Consider the following 15,830-nt stretch of genomic DNA (forward strand, 5'->3'; position numbering starts at 1 on the left):
TACCTCCACATATTCTTTCCCCCAAATCCCTAACTGCTATCAGTCACTAATTTGTTTTCTCTATATATATTGTCATTCAAGAATTGTTTATAAATGGAGTCATATAGTATATGACCTTTTGAGAGTGGGTTTTTTTGTTTTGTTTTGTTTTGTTTTTTCACTCACCAGAGTGACCTGGAGAACCATCCATAGTGTTTCTAGTAATCTAAGTTCCTTTTTTATGGTAGAGTAGTTTTGAGTGGTATGGATGTATCACAATTTGTTTAATCATCTATTGTAGGATACATTTGTTCTTCCTAGTTTTTTGTATTATATCTAAATCCTCTATGGATAACCATATATAGATTTTTGTTTGAACACAGTTTTCACATCAGTGGGATAAATGCCAGAAGTGTAATTGTTGGGTTATCTGGCAAGTATATATTTAGATTTTCAAGATACTGTTAAAAGATATTCCAGAATGCCTGAACCATTTTAATTTCCAGCAGCAAAGGAGCCATCCAGTTTCTTTGCATCTTCATCAACATTTAGAATTTTGTTTTCTCTTCTAGTAAGTGTGTAATTTGAGTTCATGTAGTCTTATTTTGCACATCCCTTATGGTTGCTGATGTTGAACATCTTTTCAAATTCTTATATGCCATCCTGTTCTGTGAAATGTTTCTTCATGTCTTTTGCCTGTTTTCTAATTGGATTATTTGGTTTGTTACTGTTGAGCTTTGAGAGTTCTTAATATATTCTAAAGGTGACTCCTTTGTCAAATATGTGATTTTAAGATATGTTCTCCCAATCTGTAACTGTTTCTTGCATCCTGTTAGAGTACATAAAATTTTTAAATTTTGATGAAGTTCAATTTATCAATTTTTGTTCTTTTGTAGCTCATGTTTTTGAAGTCATGCCTGAGAACTCTTCACCAAGTCTTAGGTCCTGAAGACTTTGATCTTTTTTCCTCCCAGACTTTATGCATTTAAATCCATGATGAGTTGATTTTTGTATAAGGTTTGAAGTTTAGGTCAGATTCCTTTATTTGCTTTAGTACCATTTTTTGAAAAGGCTATCCTTTCTCCATTTGATTATTTTGCATATTTGTAAAAATTGTTGGCTGTACTTGTATTGGGCTCATTCTGTTTGAGTGATCTATTTGCATATCCCTCTGCCAGTCCCATGGAGTCTAACCATAGTTATGTAATCATTAAATCAGGTAAAGTGAGTTCCTGATGCTTGAGTCTTCTTTTTCAAAATTGGATTTATTTCTAATTTCTTTGTCTTTCCATATAAACTTTGGAATAATCCTGTCTACAGATACTGTATTAAACTTGCATAGAATTTAGATCCTTTTTTCTCTTATCTGTTTTGTAAAATCTTTCAATCTACAAGTCTGGCGCATGTTTTATTAGGTTTATTGTTAAGTATTTGGTATTTTTGAGAGATGGTAACCAAGTATTTGGTGTTGTGTTTTAAATTTTGTTTGTGTATGTTCATTTCTAATATACAGAAATACTATTGATTTTTATATGGTGACATTATATACTGTTACCTTGCTGAACCTTATTTATTTGTTGTAGCTAGGTATTGTTTTGGTTTTTTGCTTTTTTTTTTTTTTAATTGAGAGTCACTATGTAGACTAACTTGACATCCACAAAAAGTGGCAGATTTATTTCTTCTTTTCCTTTCTGTGTGCCTTTTATTTGGATTGCCCTGAATAGAACTTCCAGTGCTTTGTTAAATAGCAGTGGTGAGAGCAGACATCTCTGCCTTGTTTTCAGTCTTAGAGGGAAAGCATTTAATGTTTTACCATTGTTTGATATTAGCTATATAGTTTTTTCCATATGCCTTCTTTATCTAGTTGAGGAAGTTCCCCTCTCTTCCACAGTGTTTGATAGTTTTGATAATGAGTGGGTGTTGACTTTTGTCAGATACTTTTTCTGTATCAGTTGAGTTTAAGCTGTTAATGTGTATTGACTACTAATTGATTTTTGTATGTTTTAAACTCATAGTTGATTTTTGAATATTGAATCCACCTTGTATTCCTAGAATAAACCTCATATGGTTATGGTTTAAAGTTCTTTTTATATGTTGCTTTTTTTGTGGTTTATATTCATGAAGGATATTGTTCGGGTTTTGTTTTTGGTTTTTGATTCTGCCTTTTTCTGCGTGTGAATTTTAGGCTAATTGATATATTCCCTTCTCTTGTATTTTCTGAAAGTATTGTGTAGCACCAGTATTATTTCTTAAATGTTTGATAACCAATTGGGGTGAGAGATTTCCTTTTGGGGGTTTTAAAATTACAAAATCAATTTCTTTATTCTATTTTGTTCCATTGTCCCAGGTGTGCAACACCTATTAAAAACTTAAATTGAACAACAAATATACCACTTTTAGTAACTTGTTAAACCTGTGAAATATTGAATTATGTTTTTAGATTTCTGTTTTGAGAAAAGTAAATGATTAGAGTGTTTGAGAATATTTTTAAAATTCATTGTGAAGTTGCATAAACTTTACTGCAAAAGTACTTAAACTAAATGTTCAGTTTAACAAAATATTATGTACATAACTGATACATAATATAAGAATTGCACTTATGAAAATATTTTCTAGAACTAGGCTTGTCATTTTTATTTTGAGGAATGCACTCTGTTTCAAATGATCAGTGTTCAAACATAGCTGGCCTATACATAGTACACTGGGACAGTGAAAGTACAGTAATGTGTAATATGCCATACTGCTGCCTGACAATCTGTAATAGGTTACTACTTATGGTTTTTTTATTGACAAATGTAACCTGTGTTTTCGTACTCTGAAGAATTTATTAGAGTTGGGTGTGTTGATTCAAGACTGTAATTCCAACTCTGAAGACTGAGCCAGGAGGATCTCCAATTCAAGATTAGCTTGGGAACTTAGTGAGACCCTGCCTCAAAATAAAGAGGATTGGGGATATACTTCAGTGATAGAGCACCCCTGGTTCAATCCTTAGTACAAAAGAGAGAGAGAGAGAGAAACAAAAAGAATATTTTAGAGAAAGCACTTATTTTTGACTGCTTTAGGAAAATGAGGAACTCATTGGAGCATTACAGCTGATGGAGATTTTTGAAGAAATATCAATGTACACTGTTCAGAAAGTAAGAATAAATTTGAAGTACTTAGTATAGATGTTAAAAACATTTTTAGGAATTCTTATGTTTTCAGGTTATCATAAGCTACCCTCCATAAGAAAGTACTGGTCAAATGATGAAGATTTGGGTATATGCATCAAAAATGCAATGTCGAGAAATCATTTCCAGGAGCTGAAAAGTACCATACATTTTTGCGACAATAATGAATGGCAAGAGAATGTTGAAGATAAAGGTTTTAAAATTCATCTTCTAATAAATAAGACCCAAAAGTCATGCATGAAATTTGGTATCTTTGAAGAATGTTTGACAGTGGATGAAATGATTATCAGATATCATGGACACAGTTTGCTGAAACAATTTATAAGAGGTAAGCCTATAAGATGTGGTTATAAATTCTGGGCACTGTGTAAAGTATCAGAATATTGCTTAACTTTGACTTATATTGTGGAAGAAGTGCTCAAGAAAGACCATTGATAATTTTTGGCTTGGGAGTAAGATAGTTCTACATATGCTTGAAGTAGAAAGTCCACAATCACACTCTGTGTTTTTTCAACAATCTATTCACTGGTTATGACTTGTTAAACCTGTGAAATATTGAATTCTAGGCTGCAGGCACCACGAAGGAAAGCAGACTAAGCAATTACCTGCTGAAGCAAACAACATTAAAAAAACAGGTCTGAGGTTCTTAGGATTACAGATTTCATACAAATAACGAAATTCTTATGTTAAAATATATACTTGTTGGATTGAACTACAGTATAGTGGAACCATTTGGCAGTTTAATGGTAGAAAAGAGAAATAGAATAAAGCCAGTGTACCTTAACCAGAGGTAGTGGGTACCTGTAACAGTTTCAGTGGTGGCGAAAATGAATACATTTGGTTGGTTTCTAATATTCCCCTTTTATGAAAGCTAAAAACTGGTTCACTTTGTTCACTTGCATAATTGGTGTGTGTATCATATAAGTTCATTGATTAGTCACACATTTGTGAACAAAGGCAAGATCTTATAAGTTTGTTGGATTTCAGAAGAGGTTGGGTTAGTATGCCTAAAATGATGCAGACAGGAACCATCAGGAGGAAGAAAACAATACTCTGGACCTACTACTTCCACAGTGATATCAGATTTGACACAGCAGCCATACTTTCAAATGGGCGAACAAATTATGTCATGCAAAACCGCCAACATATTGTCAAAAATGTAACCCTATGTTTGAAGTAATTTGCTCCTTCCCACCAAAATTAATTGTTGAACAAATTATGAGAGTGACTTATTTGTATATTGCATAAAGTGTGAAAGAATATTATATTTGCCCAATGTTCTATTTATAGAATGGCTTCTGTATGCAGTAAAAGATACTATACTGTTCCAGTGCTCTATTTATAGAACAATCTATATTATCATTTTATTGTTGTAACCTCTAGATTACGATTTTCAGTCTATTTTAATGCACCTGTGTCAATTTCATTGAAATATTGGCAGAATTGATACCTCAGGACTTTAATAGGTTAATGATTATGGGGCCATTCAAATGATCTATTTTATATTGGTTAAATGGTAGTAATATGTGTTTATATATATGAAAGCCTTGGTCAGTTAAATCTAACATGTCAATTTTATGTATACAGTTGTTCATTGTTTTCCCTTTTCCTTCTTTGTGTATCTACAGGGTCTATATTGATAGTCCCTATTTAATTGCTCCTATTGATAGTTCCTACTTAATTGCTCATATCGATAGTTTATATCTTCTCCTTTTTTGTCTTGATAGTTTTATTAGAAATGTGTTAATTTTATTGACCCCCACCAAACCCCAAAAACAAAAACCTAGATAATCTTTCATTGATTTTTCTCTGTTGCTTTTCCATTTCATATTTAATGTTTTCTGTTCTTTGTTATTGTCTCTTTCTTGTTTTGGGTTTAGTGACTGTTTTTTAGTTTCTTTGTGTTGGGGACTTAGATTTTTTTTTTATAATTTTCCTGTAATTCTAATATAAACTTAGTGATATAAATTTCTTTCAGTGTTACTGTGTCCCACACATTTTGATATGTTGTTTTTTTTATTTTTATTTTCCCTTGAGACTTTCTCCTTGATCTTTGGATTGTTTAGAAATGTGCTGTTAGATTTTTCTGTTATCTTTGTTAAGTGATTCCTATTGTAATTCCATTGTGTTGAATTTTTATGGAGAACATAACTATGATTTCAGTTTTTAAAAATTGTTTGAGGTTTGTCTTACGGTCCAGGATATGATTTATGTTGGTATATGTTCCATACAGTATACTTGCCTATATAAGTTGAAAGGAAAGTATATTCTGCTATTTTATGATTATTTTAAGTGTTTTATAAGTGCTGGTTAGATTTGTTTGCTGGTAGAATTGTTAAATTCTTCTATATCCTTGTTGATTTTATGTCTGCTCTTTTCCATTCTTAATATTTTCAGTGGAACTTCCTCCTCCTTTAACAAGTGTGTATATATATTTTTAATTCATGATCCATACCCCTTCAGGTTATTTTCTTCTGTTGCATCAGATTTTGTCCTATGTGGTGGCTGGCTCTTCCTTCATTCAGAAAACTTAGACATATTGCAAAAATGTAATTGTCAAGTGGAAGAGTCTTCATTGTATTTTAAAAAGAATTTTAAATTTATTTTTAACATTTGTTCTTTTTGTGACAGCAGAATGTATTTTAGCAAATTATATATACATAGAGTATAATTTATTCTTTTTAGGATCCCGTTCTTGTGGTTGTTCTTGATGCAGAGTTACCCTGGTCATGTATTCAAATACAAGACTGGGAAAGTTATGTCTGATTCATTCAACTGTCCTTCCTATTCCCCTCCCCACTCCTTTTCCTTCAGTTTCCTTCCCCTAATCCAGTGGATTTCTGTTCTTCCTCTCTCCACCATCTCTTGTTTTGGGTTAGCGTTCTTATATCATAGAGAACATTTGGCCTTTGGTGTTTTGGGATTGGCTTATTTCACTTAGCATGATAGTCTCCAGATCCATCTGTTAACTGGAAAATGCCATTATTTCATTCTTTATGGCTGAGTGATCTTCATTGTACTTTATAACGACTAAAACTTAAGGACAGCAAGAATGGGATGTATTTTCCTCACCATAGCCTGTGTAGAACTGTCATAGTGAATGAATGAATGAAAGATTAAGGAACAGAATTTCCACAGCTTCGTGTTTAATAGAACTGATAGTTAATAAAGTAATAACTGGTATCTGGTTTCCAGTCAGACATGTTAAAGAATTTAGAAATTACTCCTTCATCCTAACATGTAAAAAGCTGAACCAACTAAGAAATCAACTAATCTTAGAACTCTAAGAAAATTGAAGTCACATGGCAAACTGCTATTCCCAAAATTGGAAAGACAAAAAGGCACATGCAGGAAATCACAGCTTATCAAAACAGGAACTCTTGAACAAAACCTCTATGGGAATCAGTGCCATGCTAGGAAAACCTAGGCAGTTTTTGACAATTGCTAGAGGCCCCTCACAGGTCTGGCAAGGAGAAAGAAAAAATAACATTTTGAAATATGCCGGAGTAGTGTGTTCTTAAAATCTGCCCTCAGGAGAAACTGTTTAAGCAAACCTTAAACCGTGTGTATTTAATGGTACTGGGGATTAAACCCATGGCCTTACACATTCCAGGTAAGCATGCTACATCATTGAGCTGCATCCCCAGCCCATTTTAAAAAGTTTATTTTGAAACCAGGTCTTGTTAAGTTGGCTTTGATAAAAACCCCAGCAGGCCAGGCCTGGTGGCATACACCTATAATTCCAGCTACCCAGGAGGCTAAAGTAGGATTGCATGTTCGAGGCCAACCTGGGTAATTGAGCAAGGCCTTAAGCAACTTAGTGAGACTGTCTCAAAATAAAAAATAAGGACTGGGTATGTGGCTCAGTGGTTAAACACCCATGGGTTCAATCTCTTGTACCAAAAGGAAAAAGAAAGAAAATTCTGAGAGAAGACAGAGGGCAAAAACACCTTACCTATAAAGAGTAAAGATAAGAATTACACTTGTCATTTTCTCAGGTACCATTCAGACAAGAATAGACTGAAATATTTCAAGTGTTGAGGGAAAAATTCTACTAACCCTGTAACTTTGTACCCTGTAAAATTATTCCTTAAGTATGAAGGAAAAGCAAAGATTTTCTTGGACAAATAGAGGTTGAATGAATTTGTTGCTGGTAGGCCTACATTGTAAGAAATGTTAAAGGAAGTTTTTTTCTTTGTTTTTTGGTACTGGGGATTGAACCAGTAGTGCTGTACCATCGAGCTACATTCCTAGCCCTTTATATTTTTTATTTTGAGACAGAGTCTCACTAAGTAGTCTAGACTGACATTGAACTTGTGATCCTCCTTGTGATCCTCTTCCTCAGTCACCTAGATAGCGGGAATTATTTGTCATGCACCACCATGCTAAGTTTAAAAGGAAGTTGTTTAGAAAGAATGAAAATTGTATAGGTCAGAAACTCCGATCTATAAGTCTGTCAGAGAAGGAATAAGGGAAGACAAAATAGAAACCTTTTATTCTTAATTTATCTAACAGAGAATGATTTGTTCAGTATTACCCACAAGATATTACCTACAAGATATTCAGTTGCGTTTGTTTATGTACACATAATGTACATATACTTAAACATAAATGAAATGAATGACAGAAATGATACAAGGAATAGGAGAGAAGAATTAGAATTTCTTGCACTTTGAAGGTATTTGCTCTAACTATGGAATACTATAAGAGCTATGGTTAGGGATTTTAATAATAGAAAATAATAAAGATCTAAAAATTGAAGTTTCTACCTTAGGAGATTAGAAAAAGAAGAGCAAATTAAATTCAAGCAGAAGAAAAGAAAAATAAAATTTAGATCAGAAACCAATACGGGAAAATAGGACATCAACAGAGAAAACCAACAAAACCAAAATCATGTTCTTTGGAAATATTAGTAAGAGTTTATAGACCTCTAGGTAGGCTAACTAAAAGAAAAAGACAGAAATAGACCTGAAAGAAGGGACATCACTGTAGGTCTCAAAGATATTAAAAGGATTATAAAGGACTAATATGTAAACTGTGTCCACAAATTTGATAACCTAGGTGAAATGAACCAATTCCTTGAAGAACTCAATCTGAGTGCACCTATATCTATTTAAAGATCTAATCAATTAAATAGAGAGTATTAGGCTCAGATGGATCGCCATGAATTTTACCAAACATTTGAGGAAGAAATCACATTTCCTGTAGTCTCTTGTTTTGCAAGATAGAAGCAGAAGGGAGTATTTTCTAAATCTTGGTGAGACCAGCATTACCTTAAGACTTAAACCAAAGGTGATGTAGGTGAAACACCTACTGACCAACATCTCTCGTGAACATAGATGAGAAATAACAGTGAATCACACTTAACAGTGTATAAAAATAGTGATACGCTAAAATGAAGTAGGATTTATCCCTGGCATGCACACCTAATTCAGCATACAAAAATTGATGGAATCCATCATATCAATAGGGTAAGGAGGAAAAATTATATATGATCATGTCAGTATATGCAGAAAAAACATTTGACAGATTCCAACACACATTCATGATAAAAAAACCTTGGTAAACTAGGAATAGAAGGGTATTTCTTCAACATTAGATAAAGATCATGTAGGGATTGGGGAGGCAGCTCAGTAGCAGAGTACTTGCCTAGCATGCTCAAGGCTCTGGGTTTGATCTTTGGTGTGTGTTCTCTCTGTCTCTCTTTCTCTCTCTCTCTCACATGCACACACACACACAAGGGAAGAAAAAGAAGGAAAAAAATCTACCAAAAAACCTTATCTCTACAAAGGACAAAACTTTTCTAAAATCGGATTGTCTTAATGGTTGCAGAACTCTGTAAAGATACTGAAAAACACTGAACTGTAGGTTTTAAATATGTGAATTATACAGTATGTGAACTGTATTTTAGAGTTGTTAGGATGTGGGTGGGGAAGAAACCTAGTAACTGGGTTATCTGTCAGTGTTGGAATGTGGATGGAAGATTAAATGTATGTATTGCTTCAATGTGGAAAAAAATACAACTGTATAGCTAACGGTAAACTTAATGATAAGAATCTAAAGGTGAAGATTCCCACTAAGATCAGGAGCAAGTTAATGATGTCCCCTTTTACCATTCCTTTTCAACATCATACTGGAAGTTCTAACTGATGCAATGATGCAAGAACATGAAATAAAAGGTACAATCACTGAGAATGAAAAATAAAATTTTCCTTCTTTGCAGAAGACATAATTATCTGTATAGAAATTTAAGTGGACAAAAAAAATCACTCTTGGAACCAAAAGCAATTATAACAAGGTAGCAGAATATTCAGGTTAATATACAAGAGTATATGTTCTTATACACAAGCAAGGGACAAGGGGATTTGAAAGTTAAAGGAACCAATACCCATTTCTGTTAACATTTTCAAATATGTATACTTAGGTATAAATTGATAACATTATGTACAAGATTTATATGATAAAAATTTCAAAACTGATAAAAAAATGAAAGAAAACCTAGATATATATTTCATGTTCATAGAAGAGACTCAGTGTTTTTAAAATGTCATTTCTCCCAATTGGTTTACACATTCAATGAAATTCCAATCAAAATTCCAGTGATTTATTTTGTACATATTAACAGACTGATTCTAAAATTTATATGGAGAGGCAAAGGGCCCAGAATTGCCAACTCATAATTGAAGGAAATGAACAAAGAGGTTTTACACTGCCTGCCTTCAGGGCTTACTGTAAAATCATAGTAAACAAGATTATAGTTTTGGTGAAAAAATAAACAAATAGATCAGTGGAATAGAGACCACAGAAACAGTCCTGCATAAATGTAGTTAAGTGATGTTTGACAAAGGAATGAAGGCATTATAAAGGAGAAAAGATAGAAAAACTGGGTATCCCTATGCCAAAGGGGGGAAAAAATGTAGAAACAGACAAAATGGGGCATGGTTGTAAATGTACAGTACAGATGCATGAAAATCCTAGAAGGTAACATAAAAGAAAATGTGCATGACCTTGAGTTTGGCAGTGATTTTTCAATTCACAGCACCAAAGGCAAGCTTTGTGATAGAAAAACAAGGGAATTTTATTCAGTGACAGATAGAAATGAGCTATCATGTCATAAAAAGACATACAGTAACCTAAGTTAAAGAAGTCAATATGAAAATGCCACATATTTTATGAATCTATTATATTCTGGAAGAGGCAAAATTTCAGGGACAGTAAAAAGGTGAGTGGTTCCAGGGGTTGAGAGGAGGAAGCACAGAGTTTTTTAGGACAATGAATTTAATCTGTATTTTATAATGGTGAATGTCATTATCATTTTGTCCAAACCCTTAAAATGTACATCAAGAGTGAACTCTGATATAAACTGGATTTGAGGTGATACAGATGTGTCAATGTAGGTCATCATTTGTAACAAATGTACCACTCTGGTTGTGATGTATTATTTATCTGAAAGGCTGTACATGTGTGGCAGCTGGGGGCATATGGAAAATCTCTGTCTTGCACCCAATTTTGCTATGAACCTACAATAACTCCATTAAGTTAGAAGATGTTAAAAATCAAATAATTGTTGTAAATAATTGATACTTTAAAAAGTACTTTATTGATACAAGAGTAATTTAAATGCATTTAGTATTTGGCAGATGTGTTATTTCTGATAATTTTAACATTAATTGTTAAAGAAAATTAATAGCCCCAATTAGATTCATTAAAATATATTGGATAAATAGGACAGTAAAAGTGCATACCTCATTGGGGTGCTGTGAAGATTGAATTAATATATGTAAACACTTAAAACAGGGCTTTATGTATAGTGAAATACTTGGTAATTATCAGTTAGTAATTGAGAATGCTGCATGATGAGTCCCTGATGGTTGGTTGATCCTTTCCTCTATCTATAGGAAGGCTGACTATTGGCCCAATGAAGTCCTCCCTCAGGCCTGTGCACAAACCCTCTGAAATTCCTCTCTAGGAACTTTCAGCTTCCTTTCCAGTGCATCAGAATGGCTAATATATTGTCATCAAGTAGTGAGGATTTGAAATGGGCTCTGCCTTTTAGTCCTTTGTGATTCATGGAAAATTGCTTTGCCCTTTACATTCTTTTCTTGCCTTTCACATCCCTTTTTTCTTCTCTAAGCAGCAATGCTGGATTTTGTGTATGTATGTGTGTGTGTGCATGTGCGCGCTAGGGATTGAATCAGGTGTGCTTAACCACTGAGCCACATCCTTTTTATTTTTTATTTTTTGTTTGAGATAGGGTCTTCCTAAGTTGTGAGGACCCCTCTAAATTGCTGAGGCTGGATTTGAACTTGTGATTCTCTTGCCTTAGCCTCCTGAGCTGCTGGGATGACAGGTGTATGCCACAACACCTGGCTTGGACTTCTTTGGTTTTCATACAAATAGCATATTCTCTCCTGTGCCTGGCCCTTTGAACATGCTGTTCTCTTTGGACAAAACATTTCTCCTCCACCCCTGTGCTTTTTGAGTAGATCATATTCACACTAGCATTAAATACCTCTCCTTTAGGAGATCATTCCTAACTTTTTCCTAGAAGACTGATTTGTATCTTTATTATGGTCTCTGGTTGTATTATTTGGTCCATCAAGCTTTTCATCCCATTTCCAGTTGCCTTACAGACTGAGTTCCCCTAGTGGTTGATGGGATCTGATGTGTTCATTGCTACGTACCCAATTCTTGGCACACAGGAGATTCCCCATAAATGTTCTTTACCTGGATGAAAAAAAATACTGAAGAAAATGTAACTTACAAGTTGGCTAACATGATTTCAGCAACTGCCCTTGTTTATGGAGTTGTTATTTTATTTTTTTCTGTAAAGCTGCTGAAACTCAGAAGCTGATTCTGTCACATTGTAAGATGACTTTGGAAAATTCTGCAGTTCTTCTAGATCAATCTTTAGAAGTTGGTGAGTTTCACTAGATAACATTCAATCTTCATTTTGAGCTCAGAGGTATGCGATCTTTTTCTTCCCACTTCCCTTCTTAATGATGGTAGAGTGTGATTTGCAGTATCCTGGTAATCTCATAAACCAAGGAATTATAAACCTTACTTTGGTAGCTTTTATTTATTTTTAGAATTTTAATTATTTTGAGGAGAGAAAAAGTTATTCATTGGCAAATTAATTAAAATCCAGATGGAAAGTATGTTCATTTTAGTAATTTCTGAAATTTCTTAGTTATTACTCAAAAATGAAAAATTATATCTTGTCAGAAAACTGAGATAAAAGAAGGTGATTTGCAAATGACTGAAAAGCTAACTAAAAATTGTTTAAGTGATGTAGAGATTAAGTATCAGGTAACTGAGGTAAAGAAGGGCCAGCTATCAGCTCTGGCTCCAAGTGTACAAGTGAGTCTCCATCAGGGGTCCATACACTATCATATTCAACCTGCTACTTATTTTTGAATGATGCATGAGTTAAAGGTAATGTTTACATTTTTAAATGGTTGGAAAAAATCTCAATACTAATTTGTGTCACATGAAAGTCAGGTGAGATTCTGATTTTAGTGTTTGTGAACAAAGTTTTGTTAGATTAAAGACACTCTTGTTTTCTCTGTATTGCGTATGATTGGCTTACTTCCAGTGATCTTTATTGAAGACCAGCCTTTTCCTAATGAAATACAATAACATGTTTGTTATAATTCACATGGGTTTTTTTTCCTGGATTTATTTTTGAACTTCTGTTCCATTGGTGTCTTTGTTGTTGTACAAGTGCCATGCTCTTTTCATTATTGTAGCTTCTAATAAATCTCAATATCTGGTAGTTTAAATCATCTAGTTTTGTTCTTGAAACTCACCTTAGTTCTCCTAGGACCTTGAATTTCATTAAAATTTTGCATTAGCCTTTCAATAAAAATTTTGCATTAGCCTCAGTGTCTCTCCACCTGTTATCCCTGCAGCACCCTCTCAAAAAAAAAAAAAAAAATAGCTTGCTGGAATTTTGATTATTGTAGTGGATATATTGATATATATTTGGATATATTGAACATCTTTTGATATTGATGCTTCCATTACACTAAGCAGATTGTATATTTCTGTTTATTTAGGACTTTCAGTAATTCTCTCAAAATACTCTTATTGTTTATGTATCTATGTATTAAACATCTTTTGTTACCTTTTTAAGGTATGATAATGATACTGTGGTTATGTTTTTTAAAATATTTGTAATTTATAGATACATGCTATACCAATTACAAATGAAAGGGTAGTGTTTTCATAATTTGCTTCTAATAATCCAAAGGAGTGGCAAGGAAAGGAAAGGGACAGAATAGAAGAAACAGGGTTAGCCGTGAGTTTATGACTGTTGAAACTGAGTGATGGATGTGTGGGATTAATCATATTATTCTTTTTACTCTGTGTATTTTGAGATTTCCCATAAAAATAATTTTTTAAAAAGTGTAATGAGCTGGGCATGATGATGCATACCTGTAGTCCCAACTACTTGGGAGTCTGAGGTGGAAGAATTGCTTGAGTCCATGGCTTCAAGACCAGCCTGAGTGATATAGCAAGATCCTGTGTCCAAGAAAAAATAAAAAAGTAATGAATGTAGTTGATTGAAATACACAAATATTTAGGAACCCATGAATTCACAGTGATTCTTTAAAAAATACCTCATAGGCATCAGTTCATTATTTTGAAAACAATTGATAAATGAAAGCAAAAACGCATGGATCATTTCTTGTTCTTTTTCCGCACAGATTATATTTCAGGATTACCAATTAGTTAGGAGAGAAAGTTTTATCTGTAGAAGAATTACACCTGTTAAAGAAATGCTGGAGTTGCAAGGCCCAGAGGCGCACGTCTGTGATCCTAGCAATTTGGGAGACTGAGACAGGAGGATTGCAAATTCAAGGCCAGCTTGGGCAACTTAGTAAGACCCTGTCCCAGAATAAAAAAAGAGGCTGAGACAATTCACAGAAGCCAAGTTATGAAACCAGCTCAGTTGCCTGTCAGTTGATGAATGGATTAAGAAAATGTGGTGTATAGTCACAATTGAGTTTTACTTAGCTCTAAAGAAAAGTGAAAATTATGGCATTTGCTGGTAAATGAATGGAACTGGAGGACATCATGCTAAGTGAAATAAGCCAGACTCAGAAAATCAAGGGTTGAGTGTTTTTTGTCACGTGAAAGCTAGAGAAAAGTAAGGGGAAAAGGGTAGTGGTCAGATTTCATAAGGATAGAGGGAAGATCAGTGGAATAAAAAGAGATTGAGGGGGAGGGTGGAGGCAAGGGAAAGGGTAGGAAATACAGAATGAATTTGACAAAATTGCACTATGTGCTATTACACTATGTATAAATATACAGTAGTGAATTCTTTTTGTATCTGTATAAAGTACAGAATGAATGAATGTAACATGTCAAAACTGATCAAATTGCATACTTCCAATGTGTACATTTTATTGTACTTCAATTATATCTCAATAAAGCTATGATAGATAGGTTAATAAATAAATAAATAAATGTAAGACCAGTAGAGTAGAGGAATGGAAATAGGGGAAGGGAAAGAGGAGGTACTGGGGACTGAAATGAAACAAGTTAAAGTCCATGTATGTATAGTTATGTCAAAATGAAACCCAACTTATGTAAAACTATAATGCACTAATAAAAGCATTAAAAAAAAAAAGGCTGGGGATGTAGCTCATTTGTAAAGCCCCCCTGCATTCAACCCCCAATCCCAATACCATCCCCCCAACATACCTTCCCCCCCAAAAAGCTGGAGAATAAAGAGAAAAACTCACCATAGTGCAATTCCTAATGTAATAATGAATCTAGATAATGATCGATCAGTGAATCAAGGCTACTAGATGAAAATTTGTTGAGAAATGGGCAAAATATAATGGATAGACTAAAATTTATTAAGTGTCTCTGATTAGAACTAAAAGCTCTGGATAGAATACAAAAATCAACTAATTACTGAAAAGTAAACAGTAGCAGTTTGGGAAGGGAAGAGAAAACTTGAAGAATAGTTGTATAGTGGAGAGCTTATAATTTTTATTTATATGATGTAACTTTAACAGAACAGTGTGTTGGATTGTAGCACTACATATTGGATAGAGCAGTTACCACTCCAAGAGAAACCCCTTATTTCTAGCTAGAGGACAAGGAAAAGTATCTTTCCTTTTCTTTTTCTCTCCCCACTTTCCCTCAGACCATCTTTGCTTGTTAAGGTTCATTGCCATGGTGACACCAGCTCTTAAAACTCTCAGAGAAAACCATCTCTTTCCAAAACAATTGAGAAGATGCCCCTGGAAGGTGGGGCATGATTTGGAAATTTCAAAGAGAAGTGAACTCTTATTGTGTGTCTGAACCCACAAAGGTCCCACCTCATCCAAGCTATACATGCACAGAACAGATCCAGAGAAACATAACCAAGACTTAGAGTACTGAACTGTGATATGCGCCCCTGCTCATATTGCATACTTGTCCCTGAGTGATGCAGGCAGAGGATGAATCTAAATGGTAAGGTACAGGCTTTGAAACTTACTAACTTTGGTTCCACCACCGACAGAAGGCAAGACAGAACTTGTGGGGTAAACTTAAAAAAAAAATTCTCCAGAGGATGTTATTAGAACCTAGAATCTTATAGCCTAATATTCAGAATGTCTAGGATATTATCCAAAATTGCTTGACATACAAGCAGGAAAATCTGACCATTTTTTAAGGGAAAAA

General features: G+C 33.9%; 1 protein-coding gene across 6 annotated transcripts in view; it reads left to right on the forward strand.

Annotated features, from left to right (window-relative positions):
• The window catches only part of CLOCK (clock circadian regulator), a 107,881-nt gene that overhangs the window by 14,637 nt on the left and 77,414 nt on the right, over positions 1 to 15,830 (forward strand). For 4 of the 6 annotated variants that reach the window (XM_079153763.1, XM_079153768.1, XM_079153765.1 and 1 more), the window contains exon 3: positions 3,184 to 3,477. The exons of the other annotated variants lie outside the window; for them this stretch is intronic. The gene's annotated coding sequence lies outside the window, so the exon portion shown is untranslated. The remainder of the gene's footprint in view (positions 1 to 3,183; positions 3,478 to 15,830) is intronic. 6 annotated transcript variants of the gene reach the window in all.

The sequence above is a fragment of the Sciurus vulgaris genome (assembly GCF_902686455.1).
Source record: "Sciurus vulgaris genome assembly, chromosome: 9".
In the NCBI taxonomy this organism is placed as follows: Eukaryota; Metazoa; Chordata; class Mammalia; order Rodentia; family Sciuridae; genus Sciurus; species Sciurus vulgaris.